This window comes from Haemaphysalis longicornis, unplaced genomic scaffold (genome assembly GCF_048455015.1).
Source record: "Haemaphysalis longicornis isolate Haplotype H1 unplaced genomic scaffold, Haemaphysalis longicornis Haplotype H1 scaffold_16, whole genome shotgun sequence".
Taxonomy (NCBI): domain Eukaryota; kingdom Metazoa; phylum Arthropoda; class Arachnida; order Ixodida; family Ixodidae; genus Haemaphysalis; species Haemaphysalis longicornis.
In genome coordinates, this window is record NW_027526266.1 from 22,004,195 (window position 1) to 22,028,063 (window position 23,869).

The 23,869-nt window shown below is 48.3% G+C and overlaps 1 protein-coding gene across 2 annotated transcripts in view; it reads right to left on the minus strand.

The window, feature by feature from the left end:
* The window catches only part of LOC144166178 (carboxypeptidase Q-like), a 46,568-nt gene extending 33,261 nt beyond the window's left edge, over positions 1–13,307 (minus strand). For both annotated transcript variants that reach the window (XM_077695779.1, XM_077695778.1), the window contains exon 1: positions 13,088–13,307. The gene's annotated coding sequence lies outside the window, so the exon portion shown is untranslated. The remainder of the gene's footprint in view (positions 1–13,087) is intronic.
* Between the last annotated feature and the right edge of the window lie 10,562 nt (positions 13,308–23,869).

The following is a 23,869-nucleotide window of genomic DNA, read 5'->3' on the forward strand; positions in this document are numbered from 1 at the left end:
CGCGGCGCTGATCGACCGAACGGTCGATGCTCCCGTGATATTGGTAAAAAATTGGGCGGGTGTACGTTGCAGTGCACGCAGTGTACGAGTCGCTGTATGTTTTGCAAGCCGCAATTTCGAATCCCGGAGAATGCGTCCTTCTATTTTTGTTTTTATGTGATTTTTCGTTGTTGGCCGATGTTTTTATACTGCATTCACAATTTTTGCGCTGTAAAGTGTCTTGAAGGGGCCCAAAGTACAGAAAATTTAACTGGAGGGTGTGGAGGCATGTTATGCGTCACATATGCGTGCGGGGAATGTGTACAGAGGAGTGGATTACGGGTTTTAAGGACTGCTTTCTTTTTTAAGGCACAGGTCGGGAACTTTTCAGTGGCGTCGCTAAGGAGGCTGGGGGCGGGGGGGGGGGGGGGGGGGCTGGGTTTCGGGTATCAACCCCTGGGTAAAGAGGGGGGGTGCCACTTGTGCCCCTACACTGTGTAATGCGGACGTCTTAAACTGGAAGACGACTGTAACGAAACCACAGCTTTGGCCTGTTCAAATTACGCCCCCACCAGTCTATTCAAGTTTGTGTTTCCTGGTGCACCGGAAGAAAGCGCGAGTAGAATTTCGGCATCCAGGAATATCGCGGCAGTCGACTACCGCGGTATTCTCGATGTAGTCGAGAAAATCGCGGTAGTCGATTGAGCGCTGGTCCAGTCTACTGTGTTTCTCTGTCCCGCTCCTTTGCGCTCTTTTTAATTTTTTTGGAGTCAAGAATGGGCGCGGCTTGAGGAGTTAATTGGCTGCAGGGTTAGCGGAAGCAAACAAGCTCTTTTTAATTTTTTTGGAGTCAAGAATGGGCGCGGCTTGAGGAGTTAATTGGCTGCAGGGTTAGCGGAAGCAAACAAGCTCTTTTTAATTTTTTTGGAGTCAAGAATGGGCGCGGCTTGAGGAGTTAATTGGCTGCAGGGTTAGCGGAAGCAAACAAGGAACGATTTCTGGAGAGGGGGTGCCGTCGACATGAGTCTGCGACGCTCGGAGGGGTGTGGCGAAGGAGCTTGTTTCTCAATGGGACGACAAGGCGCTTACAAAGCCCCTTCATCACGTCCAGGACCACTGTTGGGGCGGCGGACGAGAGCTGTGCAGTTCGAGGGGAGGGGAGGGGTGAAGGGGGAGGCATCAGGGCCAACGACACTCTGGTCATGTGTCCTCGGCGGCTTTCCACGTGGCTTTTTTTACGCACATGAGATGTTGTGTACGGGCTCATGGTGAATGTTTAGCATCTTCTGGAGTCTTCGAGGTGACGCAGTCGGAGACCGTGTACTCCGGTCCGCTTGTCATATTTTCAGAAGGAAACCAAGGTGAAAATGACTCGAAAAAAAGATATGGGGAAGATTTAATATTGAGGAAGCGGGGGCTGAGAATTAAAACAAAATGAATGTAAGTGTTAAACATGCAATAAAGGTTAAGCCTGTGTGGGGAGGAGGGGCGCAAGGGGAAGAGGGGGGAGGGGAGCTCAGGTGTCCAACAATGGGCGAGAGGAATGGGTCGTCGCGATTGTCCTTGGTTGCACCAGGTTCCTTCAGTGCTTGCACTAACCAACCAATTCCCGATCCAAGCAACCGCGAAGGTTCGGAAATCGGGTGTTGATAGCTCATATTTTTTTGTCGTTGACTTTCGTGCATCGTGCCCAGCGACTCAGCTAGCACATGGCGATTGCACGAAGATGGCGATATATGGAAGGGGCGTATTCCATGCGGCCCCGTGTAATTAAACTAAGAAAGCAACGGACGAGTGGCGTGTCGAAAACATGCAAGAAATGGAACAGTTACGTAGGCATTTGTTTTATTTACCGAACTGTTAATCTGTAAATCTACGTTTTTTTTTGTTTCATTCTCCTGTAAGTGTAAGTTAAAAGCGATATAAATGAGTATTTGCGACGCGCACGTAAATAAAGCGGATAGCCTTGTGTTCATTTTCTTTCTATTTTATCATGGTTTTCTTGTGGGCGTCCCATGGAGTTCTAACTAAAAAAATATTTGAAGCTGGTGACCTAATTATTTTGCTTCGGTAGAGGATCTTTTAAGGTGGAGTATGAGTAACAAAAAAAGGACAGGGCAACAAAATTAACTGCATAATAAAAAGCAAACACCTGGGGGCCTGCCGCCTGTGCGGGCCTCACGCCTGCCTCGTCGACTGCGCTCGGCCATCCTGCGCCTCCGCGTGGGGGGCGCGTGGACGGCGGAGCGAAAGCACCGACTGGGGCGGATGACCAGCCCCGCCTGCACTCACTGCCGAGCGCCCGTGCAGCCCCTGCCGCACGTACTGTACGAGTGCCCAAATATTGCGGCAGGGCGGGCAGAGCTGCTGGTCGTGCTTCAAGGAGTGCGGCCTAGAGCTGTGCACGGGCAGAAAATTTGGGCCCGAGCCCAGCCCGGGCCCGGTGCTTATCGCAGCAGGCCCGGCCCGACCCGATGAAGAAGGCCGACGGGCCGGCCCGGCCCGGCTGCGTGTTTCCAACTCAAATACCGTAGGGGCCCGCACCTGATTGGGGCACGTTTGGAAGCGAAAACTACCTAAAGGCGGTAAAATGCATCTTAAGTGAAATGATAACCTGCAAAACCAACATTAAACGGGCAAAACAACCCCAATTAAACATAACAGTCATGCACATATCCCTACCGCAGCTGTCCTTCTCTCAGCTACATACGAAAGAATTGAAACCGACATAAAGGTTACCGAACCGCCCAACCTAAAAAAAAAAGATGAACCAAAAACCCTCCAACCACGGAGAAATTCATGGTCATATTGAAAAATATTCAAGAAAAGTCGCCGAAACCACAATGGCCCAAACCACTGAAAAGTAAAAAAAAAGGAACTGGAGCTCACCTAACAGGAACAAAACCACCCGGCATTTTGTGTAGAATTTTATAATGTTCCATAAATGAATTAAAACAAGCAATTAAAAATAGAATGGCACCTTGGGCATTTGAACCTGATTCTTGCGATTGCTATACAGAAATGGAACCTGTATGCCAGGGGACCAGCCGGTTCGTGTTTGTTTAAACAGGGTGTGTACTTGCTTTGTTGTTTCGTCAGTATACATTTACTTTTCTCAAGAGTATATAGGGCTGTCGGACTCGGTCCCTTCTTTTTATCGAGACGCAAAGTACACGCGTGCATTTATGCACATTTTATCGTTGCCGCATCACTACGTTCTATACCGACTCATATCGCTTATCTATAACGTTTCAATCATATTAAATGTTCCTGTTTAGGTGGCTGTTGGCGCATTCAAACCACCCTAATCCCTTTTTGCGCTTTTCCTTTCGTCTTCGTCTGCCGGCCACGACGCCCGAGGGCAAAGGCCACCTCGTACCACCAGCTACGCTCGCCACGATGTTTTCCCGCCGAAACAAAGAGCAAAACTAAAGTTGAATTATCACCTCAGTCTTTGACAGCTTCGCTTTTGTTGGCTCAGAGAAGGAAACGCAACTCTGAATAGGGCACTGCTACAGAAAACAGATGGAGACGCAGGTTTCTCTGGCAGTGTTTGAAGTTCAAAGTGTTCCATCTTGAAAATTTGTTTTTGCCCGAACTTAGAGGTGGAAACTAGTCCCGCTGAATTGTCATTCGTTGTACTTGCCTAGGCGGTGTGTCGCTGAGCCGCATGTGTTGCTCAGTTCTTCCCAAGACATGCAGTTGCAGATCTCTCACACTAACCGGCTTGCCATACCCCCACATGTGCCTCAGGGCCTAACGATAAGTCCCGTGGACTCTAAAAAGAAACCTGACCCGTGCTTTTACCGTGTCAGCAACATGTAGTTTCTGTGATATCATAGAAAACCTAAGTATTTCTTCACTGTGCCGGGCCAGCCCGGGCCGTCAGGACGGCCCGGCCCGTCCGAAGCATTTAAATTTCGGCCCGAGTCCGGCCCGGGCACGGGCGATAAGTAAGTCGGGTTGCCCGAGCCTGGCCCATGGGCCGGGCCGGGCCGGGCCCGGGCTTTTGAGTAAGCTCGAGCCCGTGCACACTTCTAGTGCGGCCACTTGAGGAGCTGCTTGGCCCCCCTGGCAGTGCTCGGGAGCGGGACCAAGTGCTCGAGGCCCTGGGTACATACCTGGGGGCCTCGGAGCTACACTATGCACTCCACTACAACTCCGTTTAACTGCCCATATTGTAGTGGAGTGCTTCTGCTTCTCTACTTGTGTGTGCGTGTGTGTGTGTGTGTTTCCCCTTTTACATGTGTGTTAAACATTGTCCTCTGTAGTTTCACGTGTTGTCTATATCTGTAGTGTTTCTCTGCAATGCCAATTACCTCAATGTTCAACTCTTTTTTTCGTTTCTTCTTCTTTTGTGTTTCATATTTATCCTTGTGAACTTGCCCAGTGTGTTATATATATTATAATGTCAGCCTTCTCCCCTATCCTCTTATTTCTATGTATTATTTCCTTCCTATCCCCACCTACACCACGAGGCGTTCCGGTGTCCGCCCCCAGGCGTGAAAATTTACGTCTGTTGGTGGATCTTCCCTTTCCAATGAACAATACATACATACATACATACATACATACGTACATACGTACGTACATACATACATACATACATACATACATACATGCATGCATACATGCATACATACATACATACATACATACATACATACATACATACGTCACCCACTTTCTATCATAGGCATTCGATTGGCTGAGTGCTCCCATCCCAGAAGGTGGTCGGGGGACCACACGATACTTGAGGAGGGCAAGAGGGGCAGTTTCTGTGCTAGTGAAAGCGTTCTGCTGAGTGCTTTGCGAACATTACTAGAAAAAAAGATGTCAGAGACTGTGCGACAAAGGACAGAACGTCCGGTGTCATATACAAGATTTTTGAGCTGAGTTCCCCTCCCCATGCAATGCGGAGAGGAAAAATCTACTGGAACGAGTCAGGCAGCGCCACAATGACGTCCGGCTTCAGAACCATCGCCCAGTACAGTGACACATCAGACCGCAAAACAGACCGGTGAAACGTTCCCGAAGCGTGACCAACTGGAGAAAAAGATGCAAAGAACATAAATCTTTCCCTCCGAACCCTCCCACTTGTGTACACGCGGGCACCGCGCTCCACAGCGAGGTGCTTTGTGAGTGACCGGCGCTACAACGTGACCCCAGTAACCCCTGAAGAGGGAATCGAGCTGGTTCCCAAACGTCTTGTTCTTGGTTATTGCTTTTGGTTGGAGCAGGCGATATGATTTCCTCAGCTACTTGGAAAAGGTTGATTCATCTAGGAGTCGTCTTGAGCTAGTCGGCTGCACAACGGCATAAATGAAATCGTTGCGAGAAACGGTTGTGAGCCAGTGTGTGGCGCCGATGCACTCAGGCCCGTACGAATTTGATATTTTGCTCAAGAGTTCCTTCTTTATCGCTTCGTAACCTCCTTCGATTCGGATTTTGCTCCATTGGTTGGTGGCTGCTTCACTGGTAAGCCCGAACCTCACATTTTATACTGTGTTCATTTTCCCAAGACGCCAACGTCAATTAACTGATTTGTATGTGTAACGGAATATTTTATCAACGTTCGAAAGGAAGCGACGACATCGTCGCCGACAAACATCCACACGACCAGCCCGGCACTGGTCGCGTAGATGACTCGTGTCGTCCAGTCGTCTCTTTCCCCGCTAATCCCCTTTCTATCTGCTTCCATTCTCAGTAACCAAATAGCCATTGAAATAACGAGACCCGAAAATGTATCTATTTCAAACGTACTGAAATGCTCACCTAGAGACATTTCCAGCATGCAGTTGCTGCCACAGAGGCTGCCTTTAGTGACAAACCGGTAGGCGCAGGCGGTTTTTCCGAATTTTCGGGACGATTATTTTCACTCACATTTTATGCCACTTTTACTGCACAATATTTAGAAATAACCATTTTTTTGCCAGTCCGACTTTTGCTTATTTGCTGGGACAACGTCTATTTTTTCCCCCAGCCTTCTTTCACCAGGCTCCGCTTGTGGTCCTTCAAGCTTCATTTCTTAAAGGTGTGTTCGTCGACACACGATTTGTCTTGCATTTGCTGCCTTTAAACACCGCTGTCATTGCTGGCCACCCTCCTCCAGGCCCGCGTGACGTCTGCACGATTTCCGAACGCCTCTGGCGACCACCCTATAGTGTCGTTTTATGACGAGGCCTGAGACTCTATCACACCCCCGGTGCTCTTGCAAGCATCCATTCCGCATACCCCAGTAAGATGTGGTACTCTCACGCTGCCGCATAGCGGCGTTCACTTTTACCCTACCCCACTTTAGTTTGGCGCATTACACCCTGTGCTGTCGCAAGTAGCTCTTGGCCACTTCTTTCTCTGCAGCTAACGGTGTTTTCGTGCTCACGAGCGACGCACTACGGTGCTCTTTACAGTTAGAATTTTTATCCATGCCTAATTTACTGAAAGGTCGGTGTTGTGTATTCGAGATCTGCACCCGAGTCGGCGTCTGGGACTCTTTAAACCAAGCTCGTGTAGCTATTATGGTTTAGTTTGCCTTCTTATATAGGCAAACTAAACAATAATAGCTACCAGGCTATATAACACGCCTATAGCTATAACACACGGCTTCTTATCTTGCTGCTTACTTTCCTGGTATATTGCCCGATCTCATGAATAACTACACATCAATTATTATCCTGTGGCTTCATTTCGCGTCGCATGTTGCATATTATGCATGCTTGCATTGACATTTCGAAGCCCACGCATTCAGTATCTGTGAAAAGTTTTCGTACATTGGTATCTAAATGAAAGATACAAAATTTGTCGAGGCCAATCGCTCCTGTCGTGCGACGAGAGCGATGCCGAACGACAAGAGCGACTGAAATCGCTTGTGGTAGCTCCCGTCGCAAGCGTGAACCAGCCTTAATATGGTAACAATGAAATTCATTAATATTATAATTAATAACAATAACTCAAGTTTTATTATTAATAATTGTTTTGTATTTGTGAGAGGGTGACAAATTTTCTGGGCCCCGGGTGCAAGTTTCCCCAGCAACGCCACTGGAACTTTTGACTAGTTTAGTTTTCGAATATGGCCTGCGGAGCGTCAAGCAGGTGCGGCGGGGCGTCTATGCGCAGCAGCGCGTCGAGGGGTTTCTGTCATTTTTAGGGGCGAAGCTCCTAAAGCCATGGGTCTGTACATCCCTCGTGTCTCGTGGTACGTGACCGCCGCATGCTTTCGGAGATGTTGCAAAGTGGGCCGCGTTGCACGCGCAAGAAACGGCTGCAACCGGCAGCGCAAACTTGTCTGTGCGAGCTTGGCAGCGCGAGCTTGTCTGCGTTCGCCAACGGAGGCGCGAGCGCACGTGCACTGCGAGGGGGAGATCACGCAAGAGATCACGCCACGAACGCAGGCAGTCGTTCTCGGAGATCGAACGAGACGCAAGGACCTTTTCTAGCTTCCTCTCGTCTTGTTCGGGCAGAAGTTCGCCCTAAATAAAAGTTCTTTCTTTACCGTTGTGTCCCATCCTACGTGACAAATTGTGGTGGAGGTGTGGGGTAGTCCTCGATGGCGCGGGGTCTTTCACCAGGTCTGGGCCTGGGAGCATTGACTCCGAAAATAAAAGTTGATTTGTACAATGTACGGTCTTACGTCTTTCTTAATGATGTAATGGGCGAACTTTCACGGGACAGTTACGGTTACCGATGATCTCCCCCTCTCGAGCTTCGCCCCACTTATCATCATTCATTCCGTGGATATGGCGTGATTTTTTTCTTTTTTGCTGGCATCTGCGCTCCGCAATAACTTAGCGCCCCGGAACTTGCTGCATGCCCTAATCTGGGTGGCTTTGGCGGAGCGAGCCAGCATTTCAAGGACCGGTATTCACAAAGTTTGGATTTTGTCCTGGATAATTAGGAACCCGCCTCTATTTGCCAGATGAGGTGACGGAGAAAGGTTCATCATTCGTTTTTCGACGCCAAGTGGAGCCCGTGGAGAAACAGGAACACCTCGAAGTTTCTTGCTTCCCAAAAATGACATGTAAGCAAGAATTTTTCGGAAATTCCCTCGCTCACACAGTAAATGCTGGCTGCATGCACTAGTAATAATTAACGCGTATATACTTATGCTTTCGTGGAAGCCTAATTTAAATGAGACCTAGAATTTGTATCAGTTCATCACATCTAGTCGATGGTCACAAGCGGTTGGTAGAGAAAACAACTGACACCTGTCTAATAAATAAACACAATCCTGTCACGTTTTTGTGGGTCCCCTTTCCTCGTTTTAAAGCAAAGCTTTCCAGCTCTACCAGCCAACAGTTATTTCGCGGCATGCGGGACAAACACTCCCGATTTGGCAAAGGCGGCCCCGCGGGGGGGGGGCAGAGGGTTTCACTCACGGAGCACACTGTAGATGGCGCGGCGTTCGGGATGCAACCCCCGCGAATTAAAGGTAACGTCTGGAAAATTGTCTGGTTTGACTCTTTGTAGAGCCACGTGTGTGAATTAAAGTGACCTCGCATAGGCAATTGCTGTGGGTGTCGTTTAAACCTTTGCTTTTCAACCACCTTCACAGCGTGGATTGGAGCCAATTTGTTTAGTGGGCGGACACCGATTACAGTGGCGATACGTCATGGACCAGCAGGGGCCTCGATTGAAGTAAACTACCACTGGTAACGTCCTCCTCCAATATCATTGTTTGCTTGCAAGCAATGTGGCATTAGGCCTGTTAGACTAGCAACGTAAGAAAAGCCGTTAGGCTGCGATTTCTATACCGTATATAAGAAACAAGAAAGAAGAAAAAAGAAACAGAAATGCCGTTGTTGCATTGCTCTGGGTGATATTAGAACATATAAACAACATAAAAGAAACACTTCGACATACGTACAAGCACCCTAACATGCATGTTGCGTTCATTTCAATATTGCAAAATACATACCAAACACATTAACGCTCTAGAGGCAATTCCAAAGTACCAGCTGCCGCAGCCGCCACTCGGTCATGTTTTTCGCCGCTGGCATCGTGAAAAATGGGCGAGCGGCAGCTGCAAGGCCGGCCATTGCGACGGCGCGCCGACCAACCGAAAAAATAAAATGACGGCACGAGTACGAGCAATGTCACGCAACCCCTCGCTCTCCATTCCAGTAGTTGGCATGACGATCAATGCAGCATTTCCTCGAATGCCCCGAACTGTCAGGGGGAGATTTGTCGCTGCTGTCTGAATTATGTTGGAGGAACCGTGATGAATGCGACGAAGGCCCCACAACGCTTAAGGTACATAAACATAAAAATTATGGTTTGTCTCTCTCTCTCTTCCATCATCCAGCCGCCTGGGCAAAGTGAAAGACTCTTTGAAAAAAAAGTACACGTAGGCAAGGCCATTGAAAACTCGTGGCAAGGTTCATACATGTCGGCATTTTTCACCGCAAAAGAAACCTCCGGCATATTAGAGGCAAATGATGGAGGCTAAAAGCAAAAACGCCCGTGTGTACGAGATTTCGGCGCACGTTAAAGATCCCCAGGTGGTCAAAATTAATCCGGAGCCCTCCACTACGGCGCGCCTCATCGCCTGCGTTGCGTCGGCGCGTTAAATCCCACAATCAATCAATCAAATATTAGAGGCAAAATAAAAGTACATAAGCAAGAGTACCAACGTTCACTGGAGTGGTTTACAGTAGAAATTAACCAATAGGTGTTCAGAACGGTGTCAAAGAGACGCGAGACAAAAGCGAACAATAAAAAAAAACAATTTCGGATTGTGGCGCTCCAAACCAAACAAAAGATAAAGAATAAAAAATGGTCGCGTATCTGCTCCTTTCGTTGCAAATATCGACGAAAGGCGACAGTCGACCGGAGCCCCTGCCAAGTAAATGCTTCCCTTCTCTTTCCCCCTCACCTCACATGCTGTTCCTCTCCGGTCTCGTTCCTTCCAAGATAACACGCTAACGCTTTGCCCAAGTCAATTTAAATTTACAGCGTTCTTCTGCTCCCAGTCGGGTGTCTCGATGCCAGCGCTGCCGTACGTTGGAGACGCGCGTGAAAAGGGGCTCCCTACTACAACGTTTGTAGACCCACGTTGCCCTATACTCCACGAGCGCTTCAAGCGAAACGTGGAACCTCTTTACCGGAACCTTTTGTTGCTGTTGCCGCTTGATTTTTTGAATGCCGCCAGGAGCGCGGGCAGCAACAGGCGACGGTTTTCTGCGGTCGACGTAGTATTGCGTTTGCTATAGCGAAAGCCAAGCATCTTTTAATTTTTTTTAATAAAGGAATACTGCCATTATCACTTATGTATTGATTTTCTGCCTCATATTTGCGTAATGTCCTGTTCTTGTTCAATAATGGTGACAAGTATGAACATTGACACCGGTCTGTGTTTTTTGGCCCATTCGTTATTTGGCTGTGCGTATATAAGAATATTGCGGAGCTTCTGTTCTGTTTCACTTTGGCCGGGTGGCTGAATCCAGTCACAGACAGACAGACAGACAGACAGACAGACAGACAGACAGACAGACAGACAGACAGACAGACAGACAGACAGGCAGACAGACAGACAGACAGACAGACAGACAGACAGACAGACAGACAGACCAGGCAGACAGACAGACCAAAATTTAAGCGTGTAAGTAGCCCAAGAAAGTCTATCGCTCTGGCCAACTCATGACGGCCGAGTAGTTGGAACGCGGGGAAGACAACTTCATTTAAACAAACATCCATTGCGTTCATCACAGGGATAGCGAAATGGAAAATAAGGCGCCGAGGGGTGGAAAACGGGGAGGGATGAGAGGGCGTTACTAGGGAGGCAGAGGGCTACTGCCTTTCGGCAGAGTTGCACCGATGCAAGCAGATACGCGGGCAATTCTTTGAAAAAATTACACATTCGTGCAGTCGAGAGCGTGCAGGCACGTTGTACAAAGCGAGAAGGCTGTTCACGCATGTGTCGTTGTGACAACTGTACCACTCCTTTCTAAAGAAAGTTGAGAGAAAAGCGAAAGCTTTCTAACACCACAACTGCGCCAAAAGTGAGTCAAACCTTGGCTAAAAGTGCCTCCAACCTGCGCTGAAGTGCGTCCGATGGATCGTCAAACTTTGAAAGACCGAAATCGCAACCGAAGAACGAAGACATGCGACAACTTTGCGCGCTAAGTGAATTAATCTACGAACGATCTAAATGTATACCCAACGTGGTTTATGAGATGAAGGTGTTTGTACTATTGTCTTCTTCGTTATCGATGCCTCTATTGTCTTATCTACACCCATTTCTTATCGCCATTTTCAAGTGATCGTTTCGACACAATGCAAGACCGGTTTCACGCGGGCACAGCTTGTCCAGAGATGTTATCAGAGCTTTTCAGTCGATGAACCGGTCTATGAAGAAATACATCGGTTTTTTTGACAAAACGCAACCGGTCCCACTCAGGAAGTGTTCGCTTTAATAATGACCTAATCCGCCGTGATATTGCGGTTTTCTATTCGTATACAGGAAGCATGCTATGGGTGATGCATGTACATTTTAGGCATCACAAGGGTCTAGCTACAGTAGCAGCGCAAATACAGAGCTGATACCGAAGGGACCACATCTGGTGGGATTTCATTTTGTTCTGTATGGCTCCAAAGCGACAACGGAGTAAACGTGGCGATTTTTAAATCAGGTGTCCCCACAAATTCTTGCACTGAACTGCAGCACTCCGATTAGAAATAACGCAGGCAGCACCCACGTGTGCATAGTACGATGCGTAGTAAATGCAAGACCAATAGAAGACGTTAGAGAGTATCTCGTTACCTTTGACGCAGAAAAATTAAAACGTGCAGGTTTGCGTCGAGTTTTGAGAGAAATGAACCATCGTACAAAATGAAAGATCAAAATTTTCTAGTTCACCATTCATGGGGTATGCAAAAAAGTATAAGGCCAGAAAAATTGTCCTCAGATCTGCTCACTGTGTTGCAAATGTCGTTGAAAGCCCATAGTCTTCCACCGTTCCTCCTGCCTAATAAATGCCTCTTCCTTCCTGTGCCCACCCATCACGCTCTTCTTTTCCCGTTTCGCTCACCCACGATACACATGGTGAAAGCTTGCTCAAGCAAATTCACCTTTCCCGCGTTCCACTGCTTGCGCTCCTTCAGTTGGAAGCTTTCAAATGGAACCACGAGGGGTATACGATCGGACGTGAGCTTTTTGTATTTTTAGATTTTGAGGTTAAAACATCGTTTTCAACGCGAATGTTTTTCCCTACAGAAACTATCACGCGCATGCCTATTTTCAATTAGCAGAACACTGCCCAGTAGTACACATGTGTTGATATTTTGCTTCAAATATGCCTAATGTTTTCTTTTTGGTGAACAATGCTGACTCGAATGAGGTGTGGTATCATAGTTGGAGGTTTGGAGAGATTTTGACTATATAAAGTTCTCGTTTCAGAATCCCCTTATCTTGATTGATGCTTTGTAGGGTTTAACGCGCCGACGCGACGCAGACGATGAGGCTCGCCGTAGTGGAGGGCTCCGGATTAACTTTGACCGCCTGGGGATCTTTAACGTGCGCCGAAATCTCGTACACACGGGCGTTTTTGCTTTTCGCCTCCATCAGAAAAGCGGCCTCCGTGGTCGGGAATCGAACCGGCGACCTCGTGCTCAGCAGTGCAACGCCTCAGCCACTGAGCCACCGCGGCGGTTTTCACTTATCTTTTCGCCGGGTGGCTCAATCGAGGGACACACAGACATACAGACAGACCAATCATTTAAGGTTTAAGTAGCCGAAGAAAGACTATCGTATCTTAAATACACTACGGTACAGAGCACGTCCGGTTTGGAATTCTCGTCCGCAAAGTAGTGGCATATTCAAGTATGGCTTTCATTGGAGTAAACAAAGCAGCAATATTTGTGTCCGTTCTAAGTAGAAACGCCAAAGAAAATGAATGTAGACGACCATCGTTAAGCTTATAGTTCAAACACTCCTTTGTGGCGGCTGTAGATAGGCACAAGATCGCCCTGTATTGATATTTACGCTGACGGAACTGTTCGGACAGGGAGACCTTACACATTTCCTTAACAAGCTGCTTTCTGGTGTAAGGTTCAATATTTCTGCGCAGTTATTTGTCGATAGGCACACCGCCACTAATGGTGGTTCACTCACCGTATCGTGAATAGAGGCACTGGAAGCGTTACAGCGGTAGTGCGGCTGTCACTCGGCGTCTACGCTCCACCTGATCACAAGTGGCGGTGTCGTTTTGTGCGGCCTGGCATTTCCGTGTGTGTGAGCCGTCCAACTGTGAGCTTCTCTGCGCCGATATTTGAGCGCGGGATAGACGTGCGCCCAACCAGTGGAAGGGCTACCGGCACGGGCATTTGCACAGAAGAGACCAGCCGCGAGCGAAACCACTCTATCAGTACTGATAGCTTATCTGCGCGCAACAGACGATTCTTCGTTACGCGTTCTGTTGCTGGATTCTCCTGGCATACCTGGGGAGTGAGCGCACGGCGAGAGGAGAGCGCATACGTAGCTGTGCACCGCGGAACTGATTACGGCTGGGATACGGCGCTTATCGTACGAAGAGTTAGCGGCGGGGAAACGAAAGCGCAAGTGCAGCCCGATTCCAATCACTAATAAAAACAATTTTTCATCGCACAATATGATGTACGTCTGCTTCCGAGTAAAAAAATTCCGCGTCTCAGCTCGCTTGGCTACAAATGTCGTCAAAAAACGACTCTTCTGGCGCCCGTGGCTCATAACTGCCTCTCTCTCTCTCTCTCTCTCTCTCTCTCTCTCTCTCTCTCTCTCTCTCTCTCTCTCTCTCTCTCTCGCTCACGCTGTTTCCTCCTGTCTTGGTCATCCTAGGTGGAGACAGTGGATGTTTGGTGAATTCAATTTTCCCGCATTCACACTACTGCCGCGTCATCTGTTAGGACTTCCTTTTACTGTTGGGCTCGGCGCTCTTCCCATTTGTACAAAACTCGGGCGGGAGCCCGTTTTGTATTTCGAGCAAATAAATTGTTTTAGCGCGTTTTAGGGGCAAAGCACCTTTGGGGCTCGGGCTGTCGGACTCTCCTGTCGTCTCATGTAGTAACGGTGCTAACGAGACGCTCGTTTTCCAAGGTCTCGTGCTAGAACGTTACGCGTACAAAATAACACCAAGGGACACTCATTTCCCAATGCCTCGCGCTATTTCTTAGTATACCTTTTAGCATCCTGCGGCGTGTGACACGAAGGCAACATACGGCCAGTCTGCCTCTCATTTAATTGCTTAAATCCGGTTCAACACAAGAAACGGCGTCGCCGCCTCCGCAAGCGCGCGATTGCTGCTCCCATCAGCGCTTCTCCGGCGCCCAGTCCGCGCGCGCCGTGTGGCAAGAGAGAGAGACTCACAATACTTGAATACTCTTATGCACTGCATGCATCGCCCCTCCCCAGATTTCACGTTCGTAGAGATGTCCCGCGATTTTTTGATTTCGTATCGGAAAATCGAGCAGAGTTATATTTTCATTAAAAGAACGCTGCTAGCACCAGTTGTCTACTGATGCTTTGCCTGAAATACCTCTTTTGTTTTTTCTGAAAAATGTTCACAAGTACGGAGCACTGCCAGACTTAGTCATTTCGAATTGTGCTGCCAATATAAACAACTTGTTCTAAAATTAGTTTTACGTTTGTCCGGGCGGGTGAATCGAGCAACAGACAGACAGACGGATAGACGGGTAGAAAGGTTTCTTGAATAAGTAGCGCGAGAAAGACTATCATTAAAAAAATACCAGTATGCTTGTACGTAAGCCGAGATTCCTCCTCATCATCATAAACACAGCCCGCAGCCCTATAGCCACTAAAGCGGTAACGCAGTTGCCGCAAATTGGGAACTGTATCACTACGGGACGGCGTATAACGATCACGCTAAGTGGTTAGCCGTCCGGTTTCCCCATTTTAGACAGAGCGGAACGAGGAACCCGAAAGCTGCACCAGTGACTTTGACATGGAATGGCGGATGAATAAACACGTGGAATGACACTCAATTCGCGCTATTTGATATAGTGCTCAATCTCTTCTTGTAGGAAAGTAGTGTGTCATTCAGCATATTGAAGTGTTTAATCATTGATTGATTGTAGGGTTTAACACGCCGACGCAACGGAGGCGATGAGGCGCGCCGTAGTGGAGGGCTCCGGATTAATTTTGACCGCCTGGGCATCTTTAACGTGCGCCGAAATTTCGTACACACGGGCGTTTTTGCTTTTCGCCTCCATCAGAGAAGCGGCCGCCGCTGCGGGGAACCGAACCCGCGTCCTCGTGCTCAGCAGCGCAACGCCTTAGCCACTGAGCCACCGCGGCGGGTAGTGTTTAATCATGGTGTTTTGTTCCTGTAGAGGGATAATCGTGCGTCATACCCTTTTGGGAGAACAGCGCTTGTTCCCTAACAACTTGAAAAACAGTGATATGCTATCCCAGGTCTCGCCAACATGAATAAACAAGGCAAAGGCGACCAACAAACTAAAGACGGGAGCAACGGGAGAAGACGGGAGGGTGCGCAAAGTTTGAACAAAGTTTCCTCGTACAGTTCAGCATTTATACAGGTGACCCGTGGACGTGCATACTACAAATTGCTTTATAAAAAACGCATTTCAGCCCCATGTAAACGCACACATGTATGAGTAATGTCCCTTTTGTCCATTTGTTTTAAAGTAAGAAGCTTGAGCGTGTTCTGGACACGTGTAATGATCGCTTTTGGGCGAAATCTTCACGCAAGATAGCCTTGGCTTCAAGGTGCAGGCTGAAGAATGGGCAGAGAGGCGGGTGTAGTCCGTAATTTTGAACGGGAACTGTGCCAGCACCAACGGTAATTGATGCGCCGTCTAGTGTGCCCTAAGTCTAGTGTGCACCTTCTAGTGTGCACCTTTTTTCGGGTTAGATGTATGTGGTACGTGACAACAGCATTGCTGCCTGCGTGGGCGGACATTTGTCGGTGCCTATCGAACTGTTTTATGCCGAATACCACTTATTGCATCTCTTATTAACAGTGAAGCTGTTCTAGGGCTGGTCCTGACGACAGTGCCCGCTGGTATCGCGTCACGCTCTCTGTCTTCTTGAGCAGGTTTCTCCGCCGCGCAAAAACCGGTTCGCAGTATATAGATAAGAGAAAAAAAAAACGTTCCAGCACCTTCATATTCTCATATAAGACTGCTTATATTGACTCTCGAAAAATGTATTCACAGCCATGTATATGGGTCTTTAAAGACTGCTTATATTGACCCTCGAAAAATGTATTCACAGCCATGTATATGGGTTTTTGAAGGGGAAGCTTACTACAAGGTTGCTAATTATTTAGAATGGCGGGCCATGGCGACTGCGTCGAGAAATACTATACGTAAGAAGGAGCGTTCAACGTCTCAATCGACCTGGCGCAGACGCCAGTAGCTTCAAGCGCACGGAACGCGATACACGCAGACGTTAGGCGTACCCAGGCGCGTCCCCCTAACCCCCCCTATTTGCTGCCCCAACCGACTGTTCAGGAGCAGTTTAAAGAAGCGCACATTACATTGTGTAACTATACATAAGAGGTGAATTTTGTGTAGAACAATAATTATGATGTTGCCGCGGCACTTTTTGTAAAAAAAGATTATTGTAATTACCGTACAACGTTCCGGCTATATTCAAGCCGTCAGAGTCCCTGACCATAATTTATCCCGTCTCATAAAATCTGCACTTTGACGCTTCGTTATTATAGACTCTGCCCTTTGAGTCCAAATGTCTTTTATTTTGTATCGAGTTTGGTGCTTCATTTACGTTTTTGAAATGCAGAGAGTGTGTATGATCTGTCTTTAAATGTTATATTGTTAACCCATTGTAAATTGTCCGCTAGCTCATACAAACAAAGGGTCTCCATGAGTCTGTAATATTTCGGTTGTTATCTTGATGAGCAAGTCTTTGCGTCACCAGATGTTTGTATCGCTTTGACTGAGGGCGTTATGACTGCCTGCAGAGAGTGAGCGTGTTTCTGTTTATTTATTTATTTATTTATTCAGATATGAGAACCTTGCGGTCATTTCTCTAGCGTATTCATTCAACCTTAGAAAAGTACAAAACTTATGCAGCGTCGGCGTCGTTGGAAGAGCAATGGCCCTAAATATGGCGGACGGCCAAAGAAAATGAAATTAAATGAAAAAATTACGCCCATCTTCCCGCGAGGGAACCCTGGTGTGATGCGACGCATCGGGGGGTTCAATTGGTGTTTCCGTTGGGTTGATTCTCTAAATCGGGTGAAACGTGTTGTGACGCGGCGTCGAACGAAAGCGAGCCTCACTGAACCGCCGCAGCGCGCTACCCGCTTTATATTCACAGCGCCTGAAGGAGAGGAGACAGCGGAGGAGAGTCGCGCATGCGCGCACTTGCGTCACGGAAACGGAGCGAAGCGAGCGAAGCGCGCTCACGCAGCTGTTGTTTATGATAATGAGATGGAGTGAGAGTGTTGCGCACAGCTGTCGGAGAGAAGAGCGGAGGAGAGTCGCGCATGCGCAGGTGGCGTGCGGACGCCACCGACGCCGACGCAGGAGGGACATGCCTCAGAGCAAGAGATGCGTCGCATTTAAAAAATTAATGCCCTTCCCTTCTGTGAAGCAGGATGACCTGCGAAGCTGGGCTCAGTCCACGGTGTGCACGAAACAAAACATGTTTGTTTGTAATTTTCGATTGAGCATACTTTCTAACCAATTAACTGAATGACACTTGGAATGACCCGACCTTTACTCTAGCGGACAAACGTGGAGCTGTCTCTTTCCCTCCCGCGTTGTTCGGGTAACACACCAACCTAATGCGCTCGACCACTGAGGACACCGGGCAGGTCACATTGGGCCGCTTGATATCCACATTTCCCGCCAGCACAACGGACATGTAACCAGTAAGGGCATGAAGCCTACAGCTGAGCGTGCACGCGCCCACCCCTGCCTGCAGTGCCTGCATAAGTGTTATCGTTTCCTCCCGCACTCTTCCCGACTCACTGGTTATGCGTTTTACAATGTGGCCTAATTTGTCAAATATTTTCTGTACTTTGGCGATTCTCAGAACGGCTCTGACGCTTCAATGTAGGGCCGCGCGCCGTGGAGTTTTGCTTTTGTCTTATCTGGGAAGACATGCTCAAGTGCTTTGGGTGCTTTTTTGTCACCTTCGTTGCGTGGTGCCATCACTTCTTTTCCCTACGCACCTTGCAGCGATGACGCAGCCACAGAAAATTACAAAAGAAAATTAAAATCAGTGCAAATAAGTGCTATCTACTGGATTCTAATTAGTGACTGGGAGTCTTTGTAGTTCGTTTCTGCTCATACTCCAGAGCTCCCTTGGTTTTTGAGAGAGCGCCGATTATCTTCTGCCCTTGTTTTTGTTATGTGACGCAATGTTGATGCCGTCATCAGTTATGATGGGAGAGCCGCTTTGGTGTGATGGCCTCAGTTGTGGGCAGGGCTGGCGATGGTCTACCGAGCATGCCAAAACGACTCAGCGTAGAATGAATTTCACTGCGCAGGCGCTGCGTCTGATGAATTCGCGTATCTTTCCTTTTCCCTCGGCGTTACTATCACTGTCCTTCGTTAAATATTTGAGTTGGTGCTGAGCGTGTAGAAGATTCCGAAGAGCCTTCGCCCCTGCCTTCCTCACTTGTGGCTTCCGGATGGAATGGACGTATTACCGCGGATGCTTGATGAGTACGGCTGATAGCGGACGGCTGGCAGACGCGGGAAAATTGAGAAATGGGCCCTATTCTCCACTGCATAAATTCACACTGAATTCGCCATGTCTTTTGCGTAGGCAAATCGTAAGCAATCAGGGACCTGATGGACGTATAGCTATGACTACAGGCAGCGTAATTTGACGCTTCACTCATGAATATCACAAACGAGGTATCGAATATGGCAAACAAAAAATACAAAACACTTGGCACGTATTATAAAAATTAGGGCGCCAGCTGAGGCTTCCAAGCGAAGCTGGTCAAAATTGGCGTCAACCCCACAAAGCAAACGAGTAACGTTGATCCAAAGCGAACGAAAGCCGGGTGGTGAGCCAAAGGTCATCACACAATATTTTTTACCATATGTGTTTATTTTTTCAACACCGTTTGTGACATAGTAAAGCTCTCTGCTTCGATGAAAGCTTTGTTGCGTTTTCACCTCCCCGGCCGTCACCACCGCCACGCTATCGTCTGCTGCTATGTTAGAAGTTTATGGCGTGATCACAGAAAAAGACGGCCGTATGACGCGTAAGGGCAGCGAAACGCTGCGCCCGATTACGGCGGAGCATACCGATGCCGTCGATTCACTCATTCGTCAAGCTCAACTTCAATCAGCGCTGTAATTAACAAAAGAGTCACTTTTCTTTGTTATTTTAAATGCAGAGCATTTCTTAGCCTCGCCTGTTCCTGCGTCGGACGGCGTCCACAGCTCCGCGTCCGCAGCAGGTGCGCGCATGCGTCGTAGTCAGCCCGTTCGCTCCGTCGCGGTCTCTGCGTAACAGGTGCGTGATAGCAGCGCGGTGGCGGGTGGAAGGGCGCGCGCTGCTTGCGCATGCGAGCTCTCCCGCCGTACAGCTCTCCCTCTACTGCGCGCGCTGCAAATATAAAGTGGTTAGCGGACGCTCGTGCTTCAGTCACTGCGTTGCTCCTTCCTTTCTTGGTTGACGCTCGCTCCCACGTTTACTCGTGTCTGCTACTCGAGCATCACGAAAGAAGCGATGGAAGCAACACTGCCTTCAACCAGTACTGAGGCCCCGATGCTCTGCATTTACTCGTGTTCCCCTCGCAGGAAGGCGCGGGAATTTTTTCTCCTGAGTTCGCTCATGTGACGCAACAGCTTACTACGACGAGTGTGGACAAATGCCATGCATTGGGTTCCCTTTGTCATGGAGAGGCTTGTACTGCCCTCTTCTGTTGCGGTTACGCCAAACAAATAATTGCTATTTTATCGCCAAACATAGAAACAAGATGCGGGACGTTATTTTTAAGCGCCGTTATCTCTTACTTGGGAACTGTCAAAACTATTATTTATTTCGCTAGAAAACAGTTTTAAACCTGGCGTTGTGCGAAACTCGACGGCGCCGAAGGTCGGTGGAATTTTTTGCCCTATTTCACAACGACAGCAGCCGCCATTTTCAAGCTGTTACGTAACACTACGTCGCTTTTACGCAGGCTGAAGTTACCAATGTGTGACGTAAACCTTCCCGCCAACTGTTTTAAACGCGGAGCGTTTCTTAGTCGCACGATGTCCCTCGACCGTCGGCGGCGGCGTCCACACGCTCACTGCGCATGCGCGTCGCGGCGAGGCGCAGATGCGCGTCTCTCCCCCGTACCCTGCTCGCTCTCAACAACAGGTGCAGCGTTGTTGTCCGTCCACACCCCTCCCCCTACAGTATAAAAAAAATAATAGTTATCGGCGCCTGGTTTCGATCCCACGACCCTGTGGGCGGAACGCGAGCCCCATGGTGCTCTTCCCACTGCGCCACAAAAGCGGCACAGAATCAAAGGCTACGAACGCGCATTATATCCTTGACTCATTCAAACTACGTCAAGAAGCTGCTGATACACGGCAGCAGTTGCATCGATCTCGTCTTCACCAGTTGCTGCAACGCACGACCACTGCTTAAAGACCCCTTAACAGTACACTTTAGCGACCACAAAGCCATCGTTCTCAGCGTCCAATACAACCACAGCAACAAATAAATAAATAACGACTTACAACAACCTACTCCTTGCCTTCACTTTCTGCGTCACAAAAAAAGAAAAATTGGGCATATCTCTCGAGTCGCAAAATCACGAAAGTAATAATTAATATACGAAAGAAATAATAATAATTAATAGTAATAAGCAATAATAGTTAACACATTCACTACCACCCCACCACCATCCCCCAAACACTAACGTTAACGCAATACACCCACCCCCTACGCCACGCATTTACTCGAGTCCCCCCTCGTGAGGAGATGGGCCCAATTTTTTAATTATGGCAGGCCATCTCAGACAGTCACAGAGAGGGCGTGACATGTACAAGCTGTGTTGTTATTGAAAAGAAAGACAGGTTTACGTTTTCATGTCCGCCGCTATTCGTCTAGTGTTTAATTGCCGGCGAACAATTATGCTCTTTCAGTAGAGAGAAAGGAGGCGAACATTAGAAGGGTGCCAGTAAACGTTATGAAACGTCAAAATAATGAAAGCACGCCCAATCGCTTTGTCAACCGGAAGCATGTTTCCAAAATTGAAAGCCAATCACAAAAGACGTCCGGCAAATTCCCAGTTCACGGCTAATTTCGTGCGTCGAGAATAGGCCCATGAACCTGATAACGCTATCGGTTTAAAATAGCGCCCCGGATTGCCTCTGTGGCATTTCCGTTTCTGAAGTGCTCTAAAACTTGACGGCGTGGCCCACTGTGACGTACAATAAAACACCACGAATTAATGCAAAGCAGATGGGAGAGAGAAATGCCGCCTAATTTGTTTTTGCGCAAGCAAGATAACTACTGCCGCGAAACACGCATTGGATTTGTTTATTAGGGGCGAAGCTCCTAAAGCCATGGGTCTGTTCATCCCTTGTGTCTCGTGGTACGTGACCACCGCATGCTTTCGGAGATGTCGCAAAGTGGGCCGCGTTGCACGCGCAAGAACCGGCTGCAACCGGCAGCGCAAACTCGGCACCGGGAGCGCGAGCTTGTTTGTGTTCGCCAACGGAGGCGCGAACGCACGTGCACTGCGAGGGGGAGATCACGCAAGAGATCACGCCACGAACGCAGGCAGTCGTTCTCGGAGATCGAACGAGACGCAAGGACCTTTGCTCGTTTCCTCTCGTCTTGTTCGGGCACAAGTTCACCCTAAATAAAAGTTTTCTTTACCGTTGTGTCCCATCCTACGTGACCAATTGTGGTGGAGGTGCGGGGTAGTCCTCGATGGCGCGGGGTCTTTCACCAGGTCTGGGCCTGGGAGCATTGACTCCGAAAATAAAAGTTGATTTGTACAATGTACGCACACAGTCTTACGTCTTTCTTAATGATGTAATGGGCGAAATTTCACGGGAGAGTTACGGTTACCGATGATCTCCCCCTCTCGAGCTTCGCCCCACTTATCATCATTCATTCCGGGGATATGGCGTGATTTTTTTGTTTTGTTTTGTTACCTGTGTCCCAAGGGAAGTGAGGGTTGCATTCCTTCTTTCTGATGCCGGCCGGGTACGCTACGCTGCGATAGAAGCGGGAGCGCCATTGCGCATGCGTGGCGCGCCCTTGGCAGCGAACGGCATTGGCTGGAGTAGAGCTGATCGGGCCGCTGGTACCTCAGCGGACTTTCTTTGGTGAATTGAACAAAATTTCAGTCTTATGGAATGCTCGCAATTCATTTTCACTTCGAGCAGTGCAGTGCAATATTGTTTGATATGTTGATTGATTGCGATATTTAACGCGCCAAAGCTACACTGGGCGGAATTCTCAATTTCAAATTCCGTTTCAATGTCCGTTTCAAAGAGTTCTTTTCGAGCGAGCCCTGATTGGCTTACAGGAGGCGACCGTTTAGGCCGCAGAACATCCACTGGTCAGAAGCCTCGCAAACGTAACTACGTCAGGACTGAAACGAACGCGAAATGGACATTTTCGAATCGGGCACAACCCAGAAATCCGCCCCTGGGATGACGCGCACCGTAGTGTATGGCTCCGGATTAGTTTTGACCACCTGGGTGTGTTTAACGTGCGCCGAAAGCGCAACGCACGAGCATTTTCACATTTCGCCTCCATCAGGAAAGCAGTCACCGCGGCCGGGATCGAACTCGCGTCCTTGGGTTCAGCAACACGACGCTTTAGCTACCGAGCCACCGCGGTGGGCACTGCCAGATGTAGCCGTCCGTTGACACGACTCACAGTGCTCTGCAAGCCGCTCATTAGGGCAGGGCAAGGGATATTGACTTGCTACGAGATACTTATGGATCACTTACGTATGCGGGCAGTGTTGTGCAAAGTGGAGGCTTATCCATACATACTTTTATAGCGTAGCATTCCTAGCCGAGTGCCCTGACAGCCAGGACCTTGCAACGCCTTGAATTTCCACGTAAATGCAGATTTGGTGAAAGTAACCCCTACAATCGTTGTAATAGCGTATATGGAGATGGAGTTCAGACAGAATTCCGGACCCCCCCCCCCCCCACCATCCTTAAAGAAAAAGAAAATAGAAAAAGTAATATTTTCCCAAGAATGATCTGACGAAATTAGAAATATGCATCTGACATACCTCCCCCCCCCCAAAAAAAAAATATGCAAAGAAAGACGGCGAAAGAATGTTCAAAGTACGAATAAAATATGAGAAAACTGAGCTAATAGTGCAACGCCCTGCGTTTCTACAAAAATCAAAATTTGGCGGCAGTGACACCTTTAATCGTTATATTAGCGTAACGGGAGATCATTGGCCGGACGTAATTGTCAAAAACCGAGCAATAAGGAAGATTGAAAAAAAATGACATTTCCACAAAAAGGATATGGCAAAAACAAACGCGCATCTTCTCCCAAAACCGAAGGCTAAACAAGAAAACTCCGCAAAAGAACGTTAAAAGTACGAAGAAAAATGGCATAAACGGACCAACTCTGCAGTACGCCTTCCATCTTCGGAAAAGAAAATATCGCTATAATGGTATAAATTTACATCATTAGCAAAACTAAACACGAGAAAATAAAAAAAAAATGACGGAGCTTGCACAAAGTCTCGCAAGGCTTGAACCATAGCGAAGCTGGAGGATTTCTTTGTAAGCACTGAAGGACACACCACCACGCATTGCATTAGGTTTGAAATTGCTTATTTACATGTTCCATCGTCGCTGAGTCACTGTATTAGTAGCAGTCATCGCCAAATCCATTTATACTGTCGTCTTCCTCATGCATGAATGGCGGGCCCGAATCGTTTTGTACGCAGGCTTTTACATTTGTCCC